At 39.4% G+C, this 17,883-nt stretch overlaps 1 protein-coding gene across 10 annotated transcripts in view; it reads left to right on the forward strand.

Annotated features, from left to right (window-relative positions):
- Positions 1-17,883, forward strand: part of MCTP1 (multiple C2 and transmembrane domain containing 1) — a 564,668-nt gene that overhangs the window by 348,195 nt on the left and 198,590 nt on the right. The window lies entirely within an intron of this gene.

A 17,883-nucleotide genomic window follows, 5' to 3' on the forward strand; every position in this document is an offset into this window, starting at 1 on the left:
AGGTGAGGCAGATCCATGTTAATCTGATAATGCAGTGAAGAAAAGAATATTCTGAGGCTTGCATGATATCTCTGCAGAGTTCAGTTCAGTTTAGTCACTCAGTCACGTCCAACTCTTTGTGACCCCATGGACTGCAGCACGCCAGGCCACCCTGTCCATCACCAACTCCCGGAGCTTACTCAAACTCATGTCTGTTGAGTCAGTGATGCCATCCAAGCATCTCATCCTCTGTCGTCCCCTTCTCCTCCCGCCTTCAATCTTTCCCAGCATCAGGGTCTTTTCCAAGGAGTCAGCTCTTTGCATCAGGTGGCCAAAGTATTGGAGCTTCAGCTTCGGCATCTTGACAAGCTAATTTTGAAAAACTGTTTGAATTATATGATTGTTTTCTTACTTTTACACCTATTTTTGTATTTTCAGTAGTTACATATGTGTCTTTATAGCAAAACATATTGAAATATCAATACTGAGATAAAACAGTGTACAGAAGAACTTGTTTAAAAACTTCTTTCTTCATTGTGGTTCACGTGACTTCCACGTCTCTAAACATACAACCTGAAGAAATGCACACATGCTAATAATAATAAAGGGGAGTTTACACCAGGAGAACAAAACACAGGAATCCAACTCAACATATGTATCTTTTTGTCTTTTTCCTATTCTAAGAAAGATGTTTTAAACAATAGTTTTCTTCATCGGATTACAGAATGAGAGGTCAAAGATGAGCTTCAGTTAACCTTTAATATTTTACTTACAAAATGGAACGAGAAAAACACCACTAATCTTATGCCGTGTTACATTTCAATCCTTTTTAAATGACAAGCCTTTACTGCATGTTTTTTTCCCTCTAGTAAAATACCGTTTTCAGGGTTTTCTTAATGGTCTGTCTTATTCTCTTTGGGCTGTACCAGCAGCTTGCTGCTGCTGCTGCTGCTGCTGCTAAGTCGCTTCAGTCGTGTCCGACTCTGTGCAACCCCATAGACGGCAGCCCACCAGGCTCCTCCGTCCTTGGGATTCTCCAGGCAAGAACACTGGAGTGGGTTGCCATTTCCTTCTCCAATGCAGGAAAGTGAAAAGGGAAAGGGAAAGCTTAAGTAACAGTAAAGATCTGTTCATACACGGAATACATTTTATTATGAATATGTCTGTTTCTTTTCCCCTCAATATGCTATGAGCTATTTCGAGTAGATACTGTTTTAGCTATTCCTTGAATAATTCATTCATTTTCATAATTTTTAGCAACATTAGCTCTATTCAGTGACCACCAGAATGACTGTCATGTGTAACACACTACCTCAATCTCATTGCTTTGTATTCGGATTTTCTTATATCAGTAAAATCATGACATAAATCATAAAATGTATTGGCTTCTTGTACTCCTGGGTCCACACTCCATGAAGTCCTTCTTTTCCTATTTTCCATTTTTTCCATGATAACATGCACCCTTTTAACAACTCTTCTTTCTTTGAAAGGAATCTCCAAGTTTGGAAATGATGAAAATTTCTAAGCCCATTTTTATAATTTTTGGTTGTGCTGGGTCTTCATTGGTGCGTGTGGGCTTTCTCTAGTTCCAGTGAGCAGAAGCTCCTTTTAATTGCAGTATATGGGCTTCTGATTGCAGTGGATTCTTTTGTGACAGAGCACAGGCTGTAGGTGCGTGGGCTTGAGTAGTTGAGGTGTGCGGGCTTAGTTGCCCTGTGGAATGTGGAATCTCCCAAGATCAGGGATCAAACCATGTCCTCTGCATCGGCAGGTAGATTCTTATCCACTGTAGCACCAGGAAGTCCTCTCAGCTCATTTTTCACTGACCTTTCCCTTTTCCTCATTAGATAATATTACGTATTCCTCAACGGCAGGCCTAATTATTTGAAGAAATGTTTGGCAGAGAGGTAGACCTGTGTATGCCACTTCATCTTGTTTCTATGGGTGTATCCCTGTTTTGGCAGTTTTTGAGAGAACAGTGATAAATGGCACTCTGAAGATAATAGTGATTGCTCTAGACAACTAGGGAGCTAAGAAGGTCTCATGAAGTTTGGAAAAAGAGAAGAAATCCATTTTTGGAGTTTCTAGGTTGGGGAACCTGTGCGAGTCCTCACAGGTGCTGAGGGACTGGTGTGCCCTGAGAGGGCTTGGAAGCTCCATACCCCTTACCACATACCTCCTGTGCATCTCTTCCATCCGGGACCATATCCTTTTCTAATAAACTAGTTATCTAGTTGGAAGTGTATCCCACCCTTATTTTTTAAGTTGTTGAAAGTGCTTCAGTTCAGTTCAGTCACACAGTCGTGTCCCACTCTTTGCGACCCCATGGACCTCAGCACGCCGGGCCTCCCTGTCCATCACCAACTCCCGGAGTCCACCCAAACTCATGTCCATTGAGTCCGTGATGCTATCGAACCATCTCATCCTCTGATGTCCCCTTCTCCTCCTGCCTTCAATCTTTCCCAGCATCAGGGTCTTTTCAAATGAGTCAGCTCTTTGCATGAGGTGGCCAAAGTATTGGAGTTTTAGCTTCAACATCAGTCCTTTCAATGAACACACAGAACTGATCTCCTTTAAGATGGACCGGTTGGATCTCCTTGCAGTCCAAGGGACTCTCAAGAGTCTTCTCCAACACCACAGTTCAAAAGCATCAATTCCCCTGCGCTCAGCTTTCTTTATAGTCCAACTCTCACATCCATACATGACCACTGGAAAAAACATAGCCTTGACTAGATGGACCTTCTTGCATATAGTTTCTGGCTTGGGCTCTGCGTGGGTTGTTGGATGACTTCTTTATGCCCATGGCTATTACACAGGGGAACTTTACAAGCAGGATCAAGGAGACCTACTCCAGCACCCTTATTGCTTTGATGGACACAACTGTGTGCTCTGCTTCCCAGTGTCCTGGTTAGATAAAACTGGCTTAGATGGAGAGTCAAAATACTACCTTTAAAGAATTATAAGGATTTCTAAAACTCTCATTTATTTTGAATGACTTACTCTTATTTCCAGTTACATTTTTGTTGGGAAGATCCCCTGGAGAAGGGAATGGCAACCCACCCCAGTATTCTTGCCTGGAGAACTCCATGGAGAGAGGAACCTGGTGGGCTACAGTTCATGGGGTCACAAAAGAGTTGGACACGACTGAGCGACTAACACTATTTGGCGTCAGCTTCACTAAAGAAATTCACATTTGGTCATCTATCAAATATAATTCCCTATGAAAGCAATTTGAGCCAAGAATTTTTAGAGTAAACAGAGCACAGATAGACAAGAAGACTCTTAGGACCACTTTTGAGTATCAGTTTGAATCCTTTTGCAGAGTAAAGGGAATTATTGTTGAATCTGGGGTAATCAAAGGTGGACAGTAGAAAATCATTGTATACTCTGCTAATTTAACAAAGATACCTGTGGCAGAAAAAGGAAGTGACTATGGCAAATACCATTATTTTCAATCTAGTTGATGACCAGAAAGCAGCCGAAGCTCTTGATCACTCACTTCATACTTACTAAATTGTACTTTACACACATCCTGCCGCTGAAAAAAAATACATTACTAGATCAAAGTAGAAGGCAAGTAGATTTGCATGTGTTTATGTGATGGCTGTGTGGTAACAGTCAAAATAATGCAGATTATAACAGAATCCCTTGATCCTAGAATAGTTTAGAAAAGAATTGACTTACCTTCTAATTAAATTTGAGTTCTAAGATTAAAGTAACAGGAGCAAAAGTGTCCTCATGGTCTTCTGTGTTCTTTTGCAAGTACTCTTGCAACATTCTATGTCTATATTAAATTATTTTTAATTAATTTATTGAAATCTATTTTACATGAAATATGTAAATTGAAGCTGTACAACATGTTGATTTAATACATTTATATATTGTAATACAGTTGCCATTGTAGCTATAGTTGGTGCCTCTATCCTGTCACATATTATCTTTGTGTGTTTGTGTGTGTGTGTGTGTGTGTGTGTGTGTGTATGTGGTGGAAATAATTAAGATGTGTCTCTATTCACTTAAAAGTTAGAGACTTCTGGGAGTTGGCTGGTAGCTGGCAAATAAATTTGAAGTTGGCTGTGGAGGGTAATGCTGTCCCATTAATGTCTATTAACTGTTTTTAAGGATCCTTTTTGCTCCTTCTCAAGTACACCAGACATCTTCCCACCTCAGGACCTTTCCCTCCATCTCCACGTGTCCACCTGTCTAGCTTCTTTACCTACTTTAGGTCTGTGCACAAATGTCACACCAGCGATGCAGCCATCCCAACTCTATGTAAAAATGAAACTTCTTTCCCTTGACATCCCATTTCCTTTATCCTGCTTTGTTCTCTGCATCGAGGTCTATCATCATTGGACAGACTATGCATTTCACTAATTTTATCATTTACTTCCCATCAGTAGAATGTGAGCTTCGTGAGGGTGGGAATTTTTGAGTTGTGTTGTTAATCGTGGCATCCTCAATACCTAGAAAAGCAAATGGCAAATAATAGGTGCTTAAGAAGTATCTGCTAGATTTAACTTTACACACCTGAAGCTTGATTGATTGCTGGAATTATGGCTCTTCCTTCTCTAAATAAATATAGAATTTGACAGCAGATGTTAAGGCAACAGTAGTTAGAACAACATGTCTTAGTGGAAAGTATAGAGTTGCAGTACAGTTAAGAAAGATATTTGTATATAATTCAAAAGGGAGAATTAATGAGTTAAACTGTTAAAGTGTCTGAGTGATCTTTGTACTTGAAAAATACTGAGTGTTTGCATTTGAAAAAAAAATGCCTATCCATTTACAAAGATATTTATAATTTTTTATCATAATGTCTAGTGAGTTAATGCTATCTGGTTGTTAAATTTTACAAAAAAATTTAAATTTACTATGAATGGAAAGAAACAACAACAATAATAATGTTTTACACTGCAAGGGGAACTACTATGTACTTTAGCTCAATATTAGGGTAAAACAAGGGAGGTTCATATTATACCAATTTTGCAGGTGCAAAAAGCGAGGTGTTTTTGAGGTATAGCCAAATGGCTCAGCGACTGCTCAGCTAGTATGAATTTGAGGCAACTTATCTGAGATTCAAATCCAGGATTCCTGACTCTAGAATCCATGCCCCTTTCACTTTGGTCTCATATTCAGTATGTTCTGGAGCCATTAAGCGCTTGATAAAATGCCAGGTGGGCAGTAAACCCACTTGGATGGTGTGTACCATACTGCAAGTTTGAACAGCAAATTTTACCTGTCGCTGAACTACAGATTTCAAGTGAAGGTGAAATAATGTTAATCTGCGAGTAATTATTTAACTTTCTGATCACCTGCATTTTGGCAGGCAAGACGGACTGCCACCTTTACAATAATCAGCTAATAAATCCTCATGATTGTTACACTTTTATGCAGAGCAGTAATCTGAACAAATTGGCTGCTGACAGCTGTGGTAAATTGCTAAGAATGAGTGCTGTCAGAGAACAAGTTGTTTTTATGAACGTGCAGAATAAGTAAATCCCATGTCAAGCAATTTCATTCAGTCGGAGTTATTTGCAATCCAATATAGCAAGATTTATAGCATTATTTATTAGTGTGCAAAATGCTTGTTTATCTTTAAAGTGGCATTGATTTGGTGCCCATATATTTTCGGTTGGTGGATTGCTCCTAACTTTATTTGCTGCGTTGTTATCAGGGACAAGACATTGATACTGCCCACAACAACAGAGTGCTATAGATGCAAACTTCAGTAGAAAGTTCTATTTTAACACAATTTTTCTTAGTAATATAAAAGAAAAAAAGTTATTCCAAATGGGCAAGTTCTGGGTGAAGAAAAATGCTTTCAAATGCTATGACCATAAAAATAAATCTGTGACTCTGTAATTTAATGCCAAAGGAAAGAGAATGCGGAACGAGTAGGCATACACATACGTCTCTCCAGATACAGTGTGGAAAATGAGGAAACAGCCTTTGACTTTGTATATTAACCAAATTAATGTTTCTTAATTGAAGGACATTGCATGTGAGCGTTTGACACTCTGTAGGTTCTGATTTGCAGTGATTCTTATTTGTGATATAAATACTACAGTGATTATTCTACTTCCTACTTATATCAGAGTAGAAGCAATCTCTGCTTCATTATTAATTTGAAAGCACAAGATAACTATTTAGAAAACTCTAAACTGAAGAGAAGTTTTAATGGAATCATTGTGTTTCACCATTTTCCTTACTAGGGACTGAGTGAAATATTTCATTTGGGAGATAGGTAATGTTTCGATAAAGAATGGAGTGTCATTGATTCTTGTCTTGGTTTGTCGTTAACTCAAGTCAAATATATTGAGATTTCAATCCATTTTCTTTCATGACTTACTATTTTTTCTTCTGAAGACTTTCTCAGAAAGTTTATACTCACTGCAGTATTTTATATATGATAGACAAAGTTTCCAAAGACAGTTTCCATGCATCACTGTGTGTATGTTAAGTAGCTTACCTTCTAGGCAATGAAGGGGAACCTCCCAAGTTTGTATTAATAGAAGTATGCTCTGATAAATCCATCTCCCCAAAGACAGTTGGACAGTGACAACTGCTGACAATGCAGTAATTGCATTGCTGCTGCTGCTGCTAAGTTGCTTCAGTCGTGTCCGACTCTGTGCGACTCCATAGATGGCAGCCCACCAGGCTCCCCCATCCCTGGGATTGTCCAGGCAAGAACACTGGAGTGGGTTGCCATTTCCTTCTCCAGTGCATGAAAGTGAAAAGTGAAAGGGAAGTCGCTCAGTCATGTCCGACTCTTAGTGACCCCGTGGACTGCAGCCCGCCAGGCTCCTCCGTCCATGGGATTTTCCAGGCAAGAGTACTGGAGTGGGGTGCCATTGCCTTCTCCAGTAATTGCATTAGCATTTAGTAATGTCAGGTGGCGTGTACACGGCATCATCATGAAACTTGAAAAACTTTAGTGGTTACCTGTTGAATTCTTTAAAATGCAAAGATTCTAAAGAGTTACCTATCATATTGATTTATAATATGAGATCTTATGCGTTATTTGTTTTACCAATGTAAAGTAGTTCTCAAACAGTAAACCTCAAAAAGTTTTCTAATTTTATCGATAAATTTGGTCCAAATTATGTAAACTGTGTTTTTAGAAATTCTCCCCCACAAAAGAAATCCTGTAGAGGCTTGTCTTCCTGTCCCAAGGCTTTGATTTTGTTTTATTTTGTTTTTTAATTAATTGACTTTTTATTGAAGGATAGAGGCTTTGTTTGTAAATGTTCTCTTATCTGGTTGACTTCGTAATATCATGAGCAGGCACTTCAGGGCACAACACACACTTAGAAGTTCCTTGTTAGAGGAGATATATATTTCTGTTGCAGATATTCTTCCTGATAATTTAAAGTTGATTTTGGTGGAATTCTTGTTAGAACTGATTATGCCGCACCCCCGGTTTGTAAATCAGAATCAGAATGTAGCTGACACAGAGCTGGGCGAGGAGGAAATGTGTCAACTCTGGGTGTTCTTGTCCATCATTCTGTTCACTTATGTTTGTCCAGTTAGCATAATCTTCAATCCACAGTTTCTTTACAGGGATCTTTATTGTTTTCATTTTTGTTTTATATTGGAGTATAGTTGATTTACAATGTCACATTAGTTTCAGGTGTACAGCAAAATGATTCAGTTATACATATACATACATCTTTCTTTTTCATATTCTTTTCCCATAATGGTTATTACAGAGTACTGAGTAAGTTCCCTGCGCTATGCAGTACATCCTTGTGGGTTACCTATTTTATATATAGTAGTGTGTATATGTTAATCCCAACCTCCTAATTGACTGGTATCTTTTAAAGCCATTGTCCATTTTGTGAGAACTGGTTCACTTAAAGCTAGATGCTATAATCTGTAAACCCACCTCCCTGGGCACGTATCATATGGACTGTGGTTCAGTGGAAGCCAGTCACCAAGTTCAGGGGTCACTGTCAGCTCCTCTATGTCATGCGGCTGCTGCTCGTCACTCAAGATACTTGCCGGTCGCGTGTGACATACCCAATGCACAAGCCACCGGTGTGAATGCAGGTATAAAATATTTATGAAGCTTGAATCCTAGTTTTATTTTTTTAATTTTCTGTCTTATTTTTAAATTAAAAAATACATAAATGCATTCAAATAGGCCTAACATTTGCTTCCTGTATCTCACATGTACGTCACTGGTGCTAATCACAAAACTTTTATCTGGGTTGGTGACTGGCTTAGGCAGATGGAAAGGCGGTGAGAAAAAAGTGATAAGAATACTGAACATTTTCTCCTTGAACTTAGGGGAAAATGTCACCAAATAAATGTGATGTGTTCCTTTCACATGGCCAAGTAAGTGCATATAGTTTTTAAAAAGAGCAAAGAATTTCAAGCTTTGATATGGAAGTGAGGAAATGGGGTTTGAGGTCTTAAAACCATCACTTAATTTCTCTGAGCCTCAATTTCCCATTTTGAGGTCTTTAAAAACCATCACTTAATTTCTCTGAGCCTCAATTTCCCATTTGTGGAATGAAAGAAAGTCGCACTCAAATCTCTTTCAGTTTGAGTCTCTTTTGATTCTTCTATTGATAATTCATTGATGAGTTCAGTTCTGACAGTAAATTCTAAAGTTGTTCAATATCAAACTAAGGCATATGAGATAATAAAACTATATAGTGTTTACATAGTGTTTCATCTTTTCACAGTAGTTTTTCATCTATTGTTTCTGTATGCAAAAAGAAGGCATAAATGAGGAAAGCTGATGCATAAAAAGTTTAAGTGACTTGCTTAATATCACAATACTAATGAATAATTCAGCTTACAAAGTGTTGAATCCCTCAAATTTAACAGAAGCCTGATGCATAATGCAATTAATAGAAATAAATAGTTAATAAATGGGTGTTGGAAAGAAATCAATCCACTTTCTAGGAAGACAATATAGAAATGGTAGCATGAGCAAAACTGCATGCTGATTCTGACCCTGCCACTATCAAAATGGGTAGAATTTTGGCCTCTCTGAACCTTTATCTCCTCCTCTGTAAGTATTTTGGACTGTGGTTCAGTGGAAACCAGTCAACAAGTTCAGGAGTCACTGTCAGCTCCTCTGTGTCATGCGGCTGCTGCTCGTCACTCGAGGTACTTGGCGGTCACGTGTGACATACCCGATGCACAAGCCACCAGTGTGAATGCAGGTATAAAATATTTGGACTGCGGTATTCTGACTGTATTCCCGGTGTTGGGCTAGGTGCCTGCCCTTGAGGTGTACCAAGAGATGGACAGAAAAAGACAACTGCTGCTTATTGCCCTGAGAATTAGTTAAAAATCAGCCAAGCAAAGATAGGTAGATACATCATCTCAGGTAGATGGGGTTGCTTCCTTCACAACAGAACACAAATAAGCAGGTGAGCCTTAGCATGGATGGTGGGAGAATTACAGACAAGCAGGAATTACTGAAATAGCAAGTATAAATCAACAAGTAAACACCCAAGCTGATGGTAGATTGTGGAGGACCCCATTGCCTTACTAAAGACCTTTCATAAATGGTGAGAAGCCTAGGAGTGGGACATGGGCAGATTTGCTTCTTGGATATCTGTAACTGTCAGGATTGAATCGTGTTAATGGTTTTTGCATTAGACCGGGTTCCCTACGGCTTCCCTTGTGGCTCAAATGGTAAAGCATCTGCCTGCAATGCAGGAGACCCAAGTTTGATTCCTGGGTCTGGAAGATCCCCTGGAGAAGGAAATGGCAACCCAGTCCAGTACTCTTGCTTGGAAAATTCCATGGACGGAGAAGCCTGGTAGGCTACAGTCCATGGGGTTGCAAAGAGGTGGACATGACTGAGCGACTTCACTCACAGGTTCCCTAGAACACAGGGCTTGAAGCAGTGATGAGGTGCTGGTGCTTAAATGGGAGGTACAATCCCAGGCACTGAGGGTGAGAGAGAGAGAGAACATGATGCAGAGAAGACTAGAGAGTCATACACGGTGATATGTTACTGGGCTGGCCACGTTCCCAGAGTTTCAGAGACCCCATGGCTGCTCAGCAGCTGTGCACACTTGACCACGTGTGCACAGGCAGGCAAGATGGAGAATCCTGCTTTTGGAACAGTTTGTGAGAGAGAGAAAGTTACCTTCCCGTCTCCTATGCCATTGATCTAAGTTCACCCCATCAGGAGAAAACATCTATGTGGTTTCATCTGGTTTCTTTAGTGGTTGACCAGGAAGCCAGATCCCATACATACTCCTTAGTGCAGCTTTTCATCCAAGGGCAGAAGTGGCCTTAGAGGCCAGAAATTTGGGGCATGTGGCGTTTGGGCCTAGATGCACAGTGGCAGCCGAGGGGAGCACTCAGCCCATTTGGGTAAGTGAGAGTTTTGACCGTCCGAGGCCAGTCCTGGGTGAAAGACCTCTGAGGACTCACACCCAGTTGACTGGTCACAGTTGGAGGATGAGGAACAGCCCCTTGGAAAGACCCAGTCAAAGGCAAAGCTAAGACAAAGCCGGCAGCTGAGGACCCACCCAGGAGTTCCATGTAGAACCCAGATATAAAACAAGAAGTGAGAGGAGCTGTTCTTTGAACCCACACACCATTTTTCACCCTTCCTCCATCCATGGTGACTAGGATGCAACCCCTGACCCATGCTCCTTAGAAGACAATTTGAAGATTAGATTCTTACATTCAGACTTTTTTCTTTGGTGAGGTGGAGGCATAATACATCTGAGGAATAGTATTTCATTACCTGGAAGATGAATTTGTTCTCATACCTTTTTTGATATGTGGAATTATAAAAAAGGAAGATGTGTTGTTGTTGCTGCTCTTTAGTTGCTAACTCAGGTCCAACTCTTTGTGACCCCATAAACTTCAGCATGCTAGGCTTCCCTGTCCTTCACTGTATCCCCAGAGTTTGCTCAAACACATGCCCATTGAGTCAGTGATGTTATCCAACCATCTCATGCTCTGTCATCTCCTTCTCCTCCTGCCTTCAGTCTTTCCCAGTATCAGGGCCTTTTCCAATGTGTTGGCTCTCTGTATCAGGTGGCCTAAGTATTGGAGTTTCAGCTTCAGCATCAGTCCTTCCAAGGAATGGAAATCAGGGTTGATTTCCTTTAGGATTGACTGGTTTGATCTCCTTGCAGTCCAAGGGACTCTAAAGAGTCTTCTCTAGCACCACAATTCAAAAGCATCAATTCTTCAGTGATCAGCCTTCTTTATGGTCCAACTGTCACATGCATACTAGAAAAAACATAGCTTTGACTATACTAACCTTTGTCAGCAAAGGGATGTCTCTGCTTTTTAATAGCTAAGTTTGTCATAGCTTTCCTTCCAAGGAGCAAGTGTCTTTTAATTTCTTGGCTGTAGTCACCATTTACAGTGATTCTGGAACCCAAGAAAATAAAATTTGTCACTGCTTCCAATTTTTCCCCTTCTATTTGCCATAAAGTGATGGAACTGGATACCATGATCTTAGTTTTTTGAGTGTTGAGTTTTAAGCCAGTTTTTTCACTCTCCTCTTTCACCCCCATCAAGAGGTTTTTTAGTTTCTCTTTCAGTTCAGTTCAGTTCAGTCACTCAGTCGTGTCCGACTCTTTGCGACCCCATGAATCGCAGCACGCCAGGTCTCCCTGTCCATCACCAACTCCCGGAATTCACCCAGACTCACGTCCATTGAGTCAGTGATGCCATCCAGCCATCTCATCCTCTGTCGTCCCCTTCTCCTCCTGCCCCCAATCCCTCCCAGCATCAGAGTCTTTTCCAATGAGTCAACTCTTCGCATGAGGTGGCCAAAGTACTGGAGTTTCAGCTTTAGCATCATTCCTTCCAAGGAAATCCCAGGGCTGATCTCCTTCAGAATGGACTGGTTGGATCTCCTTGCAGTCCAAGGGACTCTCAGGAGTCTTCTCCAATACCACACTTCAAAAGTGTCAATTCTTTGGCGCTCAGCCTTCTTCACAGTCCAACTCTCACATCCATACATTACTACTGAAAAAACCATAGCCTTGACTAGACCAATCTTTGTTGGCAAAGTAATGTCTCTGCTTTTCTATGTGCTATCTAGGTTGGACATAACTTTCCTTCCAAGGAGTAAGCGTCTTTTAATTTCATGGCTGCAGTCACCATCTGCAGTGATTTTGGAGCCCAGAAAACTAAAGTCTGACACTGTTTCCACTGTTTCCCCATATATTTCCCATGAAGTGATGGGACCAGATGCCATGATCTTCGTTTTCTGAATGTTGAGCTTTAAGCCAAACTTTTTCACTCTCCACTTTCACTTTCATCAAGAGGCTTTTGAGTTCTTCTTCACTTTCTGCCATAAGGGTGGTGTCATCTGCATATCTGAGGTGATTGATATTTCTCCCGGCAATCTTGATTCCAGCTTGTGTTTCTTCCAGTCCAGCGTTTCTCATGATGTACTCTGCATATAAGTTAAATAAGCAGGGTGACACAGTACAGCTTTGACATACTCCTTTTCCTATTTGGAACCAGTCTGTTGTTCCATGTCCAGTTCTAACTGTTGCTTTCTGACCTGCATACAAATTTCTCAGGAGGCAGGTCAGGTGGTCTGGTATTCCCATGTCTTTCAGAATTTTCCACAATTTATTGTGATCCACACAGTCAAAGGCTTTGGCATAGTCAATAATGTTTTTCTGGAACTCTCTTGCTTTTTCCATGATCCAGCAGATGTTGGCAATTTGATCTCTGGTTCCTCTGCCTTTTCTGAAACCAGCTTGAACATCTGGAAGTTCACGGTTCAGATATTGCTGAAGCCTGACTTGGAGAATTTTGAACATTACTTTACTAGCGTGTGAGATGAGTGCAATTGTGCGGTAGTTTGAGCATTCTTTGGCATTGCCTTTCTTTGGGATTGGAATGACAACTGACCTTTTCCAGTCCTGTGGCCACTGCTGAGTTTTCCAAACTTGCTGGCATATTGAGTGCAGCACTTTCACAGCATCATCTTTCAGGATTTGGAATAGCTCAACTGGAATTCCATCACCTCCACTAGCTTTGTTCATAGTGGTGCTTTCTAAGGCCCACTTGACTTCACATTCCAGGATGTCTGGCTCTAGGTCAGTGATCACACCATCATGATTATCTGGGTTGTGAAGATCTTTTTTGTACAGTTCTTCTGTGTATTCTTGCCACCTCTTCTTAATATCTTCTGCTTCTGTTAGGTCCCTACCATTTCTGTCCTTTATTGAGCCCATCTTTGCATGAAATGTTCCCTTGGTATCTTTGATTTTCTTGAAGAGATCTCTAGTCTTTCCCATTCTGCTGTTTTCCTCTATTTGTTTGCACTGACCGCTGAGGAAGGCTTTCTTATCTCTTCTTGCTATTCTTTGGAACTCTGCATTCAGATGCTTATATCTTTCCTTTTCTCCTTTGCTTTTTGCTTCTCTTCTTTTCACAGCTATTTGTAAGGCCTCCCCAGACAGCCATTGTGCTTTTTTGCATTTCTTTTCCATGGGGATGGTCTTGATCCCTATCTCCTGTACAATGTCAAGAACTTCATTCCATAGTTCATCAGGCACTCTATCTATCAGATCTAGGCCCTTAAATCTATTTTTCACTGTATAATCATAAGGGATTTATTTAGCTCATACCTGAATGGTCTAGTGGTTTTCCCTACTTTCTTCAATTTAAGTCTGAATTTGGCAATAAGGAGTTCATGGTCTGAGCCACATTCAGCTCCTGGTCTTGTTTTTGTTGACTGTATAGAGCTTCTCCATCTTTGGCTGCAAAGAATACAATCAATCTGATTTCGGTGTTGACCATCTGGTGATGTCCATGTGTAGAGTCTTCTCTTGTGTTGTTGGAAGAGGGTGTTTGTTATGACCAGTGCATTTTCTTGGCAAAACTCTATTAGTCTTTGCCCTGCTTCATTCTGTATTCCAAGGCCAAATTTGCCTGTTACTCCAGGTGTTTCTTGACTTCCTACTTTTCCATTCTAGTCCCCTATAATGAAAAGGACATCTTTTTTGGGTGTTAGTTCTAAACGGTCTTGTAGGTCTTCATAGAACCGTTCAACTTCAGCTTCTTCAGCATTACTGGTTGGGGCATAGTTTCTCTTTACTTTTCTGCAATTAGAGTGGTATCTGCATATCTGAGGTTGTTAATATTTCTCCCAGCAATCTTGATTCCAGGTTGTGAATCATCCAGCCCAAAGGAAGATGTAAACAACTGTAAATATGGATAGAGTTGTAACAAATTGTGGAATTCGAGGTTTTTGAGAACTTGAAGTTCATCTAGTTCAATTACCTTATATCACAGATAAGAAAACTAGAATTCAAGAGGATAAGTTGTCTAAGAAAAGGTCATACAACTAATTAGCAATAGATGGAGGGCTAGATCAAAGGAAATCTGATGCCCAATCTTGGGCTCTTTTCCCAGTATATGTATTTTGGGATTTCATGAATTTGCTTCAGTACTTTAAAATTTTGCATTTTCATGTTCTTAACAATATAAAGCCAACAACTTTTGCTTATTCTGAGACATCTGAATGACTATTTAGTATTTCTGTAACCAAAATACAGCAAATACTTCCTTTGTTGAGGACATAATAGTACAGGCAAGCCAAACACAGGTGAATCTGTCTTTTGGACTGCTATAACCAAATGCCATAGACTGGATATCTTATATTCAATGGAAGTTCATTTCTCACAGTTCTAGGGGTTGATCTACATTCAAGATCAAGACAGCAGCAAATTTTCCATCTGGTTTCCTGGTTTATAAACTGCTTTTCCTCTGTGTCCTCACATGATGAAGGTTGAGAGATCTCTCTGGTGCCTCTTTTATAAGGGCACTAATCCCATTCATGAGGGCTCCACCCTCATGAGCTAATCACTTCCCAAGCTCCTCACCTCTTAATATCATCACACTGGGCACTAGGGTTCAACATATGCATTTTAGACAGCACACAAACATTTAAGTCATAGTACTGGACCATAAATGTTAATTAGTACTGAATTCACTTTACAATATATTATTTTGCAGAAGTTCCATCTTTGTACACATGTATTCAAAAACTACAAAATGATAGCAAAAGGTTTTTCTCCACTAAATTCTAGCAATAATTTGATTTGATACTCATTTAATGCAGATATCAATGATGCTGTAATGATGATATTATCTCAAGTTAGCAGGACAATTTTTCTTAGTTATTGGATGACATTTTGTTTTAAATGGCATCTGAAGAGTGCTCCTGAGCAGAGTTTTTAAATGAATAGGAGATCTGAGTAACCTCAACTAGCAAAATATGTCTTGAATTCACTTACTCTTTTATCAAAATATTTGTATAAATAGGTATTTTCTATATTAAAATGATTAAAGTCAAAATTCTGAAACATTAAATATAGGACAGGGCCTGGGACTATTTATACAAATATACCCAATATTGAAAATCTAGTTGCAGCAGAAAGGTATAATCCTCCCTACAAATGTATAATGATAATTTAAATTTTATTAGTTCCATAACTTTAAAAATTAAATTTGTAAGCTTTTCTTCATTTATTATTTTATAAGAACAATTGCAGCCTTCTTCCCTTGTTCATACGTATTTTTAAAGCATAAAAATAACATACTTCTGCACTTGAAAACAGATTATTTTTCCATTTTGAAACAAATCCAGGTATTACCCAGTAAGAACCACCTTACACAGCACAAACTTCCTCCAGGATGAAAAATTACAGTAATGACAGATCGGTTAAGGAAAAGTCCTAGATCTTGGATTCCAGAGTCCCAGGTTCAGGTCTGGCTCTGCTAGTAACTGTGCATCTCCATTAATTGAGGTCACTTCTCTGGACCTAGGTTTCCTCCCTGGTAAATTAAAGCGACTTTGAGGATCACAAATCATTATACCTATTGGTATAAATGGTATATTGGTATAATTGGAACCAGGTACAGAATTATGTGAAATAGTCCAGCTGTAATGAAAATATTAGGAAAAGTAACTCGGAGGGCATTTGTATTTAAGCTTATTTAAGTTCAAAACTCTTTTAGCACAATAAAAACAGCAAACCCATCGACCTGGTTTTATCTGAAAGTTGCCAATTTGCAATTCTTAGACCAGATCATCTTTAGAACACCTTCCCTAACTCTAAAGAATTAAAAGCAGTGACTCTAATGTAAATCAGGAGGAGGCCAACATCTAAATGACCAGCTTCCCAGGTGCCTCAGTGATTAAAAAAAAAATCCACCTGCCAGTGCAGGAGACACAGCTTCAATTCCTGTGTCAGGAAGATCCCCTGGAGAAGGAAAGGCAACCCAATCCAACATTCTTGCCTGGCAAATCCCCTGGACAGAGGAGCCTGGCAGGCTACAGTCCATGGAGTCACAAAAGAGTCAGACATGACTTAGTGACTAAACAATAACAATAACAAAAAATGGTACTAGGCGTAGAAGGAAATCCTTCAGAAAGCTTCAGAGTTAAGAGAGATGCAGCATCATACAAAGGAATAGGGCATGATCAGGACTGGAAATAGATAAAAGTGAGTGAAATACCCTTCTTTGTCCCAACTGTATCCAACAGAAAGTACTATCTGAACTGTAATTTCTGTTCAATTCTCCAGTGTCACACTCTCAGTCTTGTCCAAAGATTCATTCACATTCAATAAATTGTAGGTTAGGCACTGTGCCAGATGCTGGAAAGATCTGTAGAAAATCAAATTTATGTTTTTTCTTTTTATTAGAAAATACATTTGATTAGCTGTCTTTCACTGTTGCATTTTTAACCCTCAATTTGTTCCAAGTATTATTAGGAACTAATTCCAATTAAGATTTGAATATTAAATAAGGTATTTGATGTGGTTTTTTGTCATTTATAATTTAAGGAGACAGCATGAGAGTATTTTGAAATGGATGTTGTGTTTGCAGAACCAGTGAGGTTACTTGATATACATCCTATCTTTAGGAAGATGTTTTCCAGATACTTGATACAGACCCTAATATCCTGCTCTCTTGACAGTTAGCATCTAGCGCATACAGATTCTCTGTCACTGACCAGGATGTTTCTTTTCTTCTTCATCTATATTCCTTTTCATCTGTTTTCTTTCTTGCATCTATATTCCTCTTCTTCCCAAATGTTTCTAGTCTGGATGTCTTTCGTGTCATTTCCAATAGGCAAAAATAAAACGTGTAAATATGAAACTTTGATTCTATTTCTAAAATCACTCACACTAAAGAAGTGTTTGAGCTCAACCATCAGGTTTGATGCCCTATTCATAAAAGTTTAACTTAAAAGCAAAATAATAAACAATAAATAGAGTAAAGAATAAGAAGGGGCAAAAATTTAATCTTCCTGATAGCCACCACTCTGTTTATGACATTCCCACATTTATTCTTATCATTGGCTATTTCCTGTTTTAAATGTCTTTTACTCACGTCTGCCCCCTTTCTCTGTTTATTGGCCTGTGGTCACCACAGTATCTTTCTCTTCCAAATCAACTGACATTTTTATGAAAAGCATTTGTTCAACTCTGAGAGGGTGGCATATTGAGCATGGGCTACCACATTATTACAAAGTCTCTCTTAGGACAACTCTTGTATGTAACAGTTGAGCTATAATGTCTTCAGAGGATCTGTTAATTCAGATTCATGAAGTGTTCTGTGAATAAACTGACATGGTTTTAAAAATGTAAAACATCTGACATCATCATAGTAATGATCTATTCGCTTATTAATAGCATTTATGAACAACCACAAAACACCTATATTTTTTAGAGTGTAACACAAGTTCAGACTCTTGGTAGTTTAGACAGCTCCCGTTAGTCTTTCTACAAGTAAGGCCTCACTCATCTGGGCCATCTTGGGGTTGAAAGCCCTTATGATTTATAAATGTGGTGACAATGGGTAGTAATCAAATCAGATAAGCACACTTCTTGCCTCTTACAAGAAATAAGCAATTAGTTACTAAAATAATCAGAG

This window comes from Bos indicus x Bos taurus, chromosome 7 (assembly GCF_003369695.1).
Source record: "Bos indicus x Bos taurus breed Angus x Brahman F1 hybrid chromosome 7, Bos_hybrid_MaternalHap_v2.0, whole genome shotgun sequence".
NCBI classification, from domain to species: Eukaryota; Metazoa; Chordata; class Mammalia; order Artiodactyla; family Bovidae; genus Bos; species Bos indicus x Bos taurus.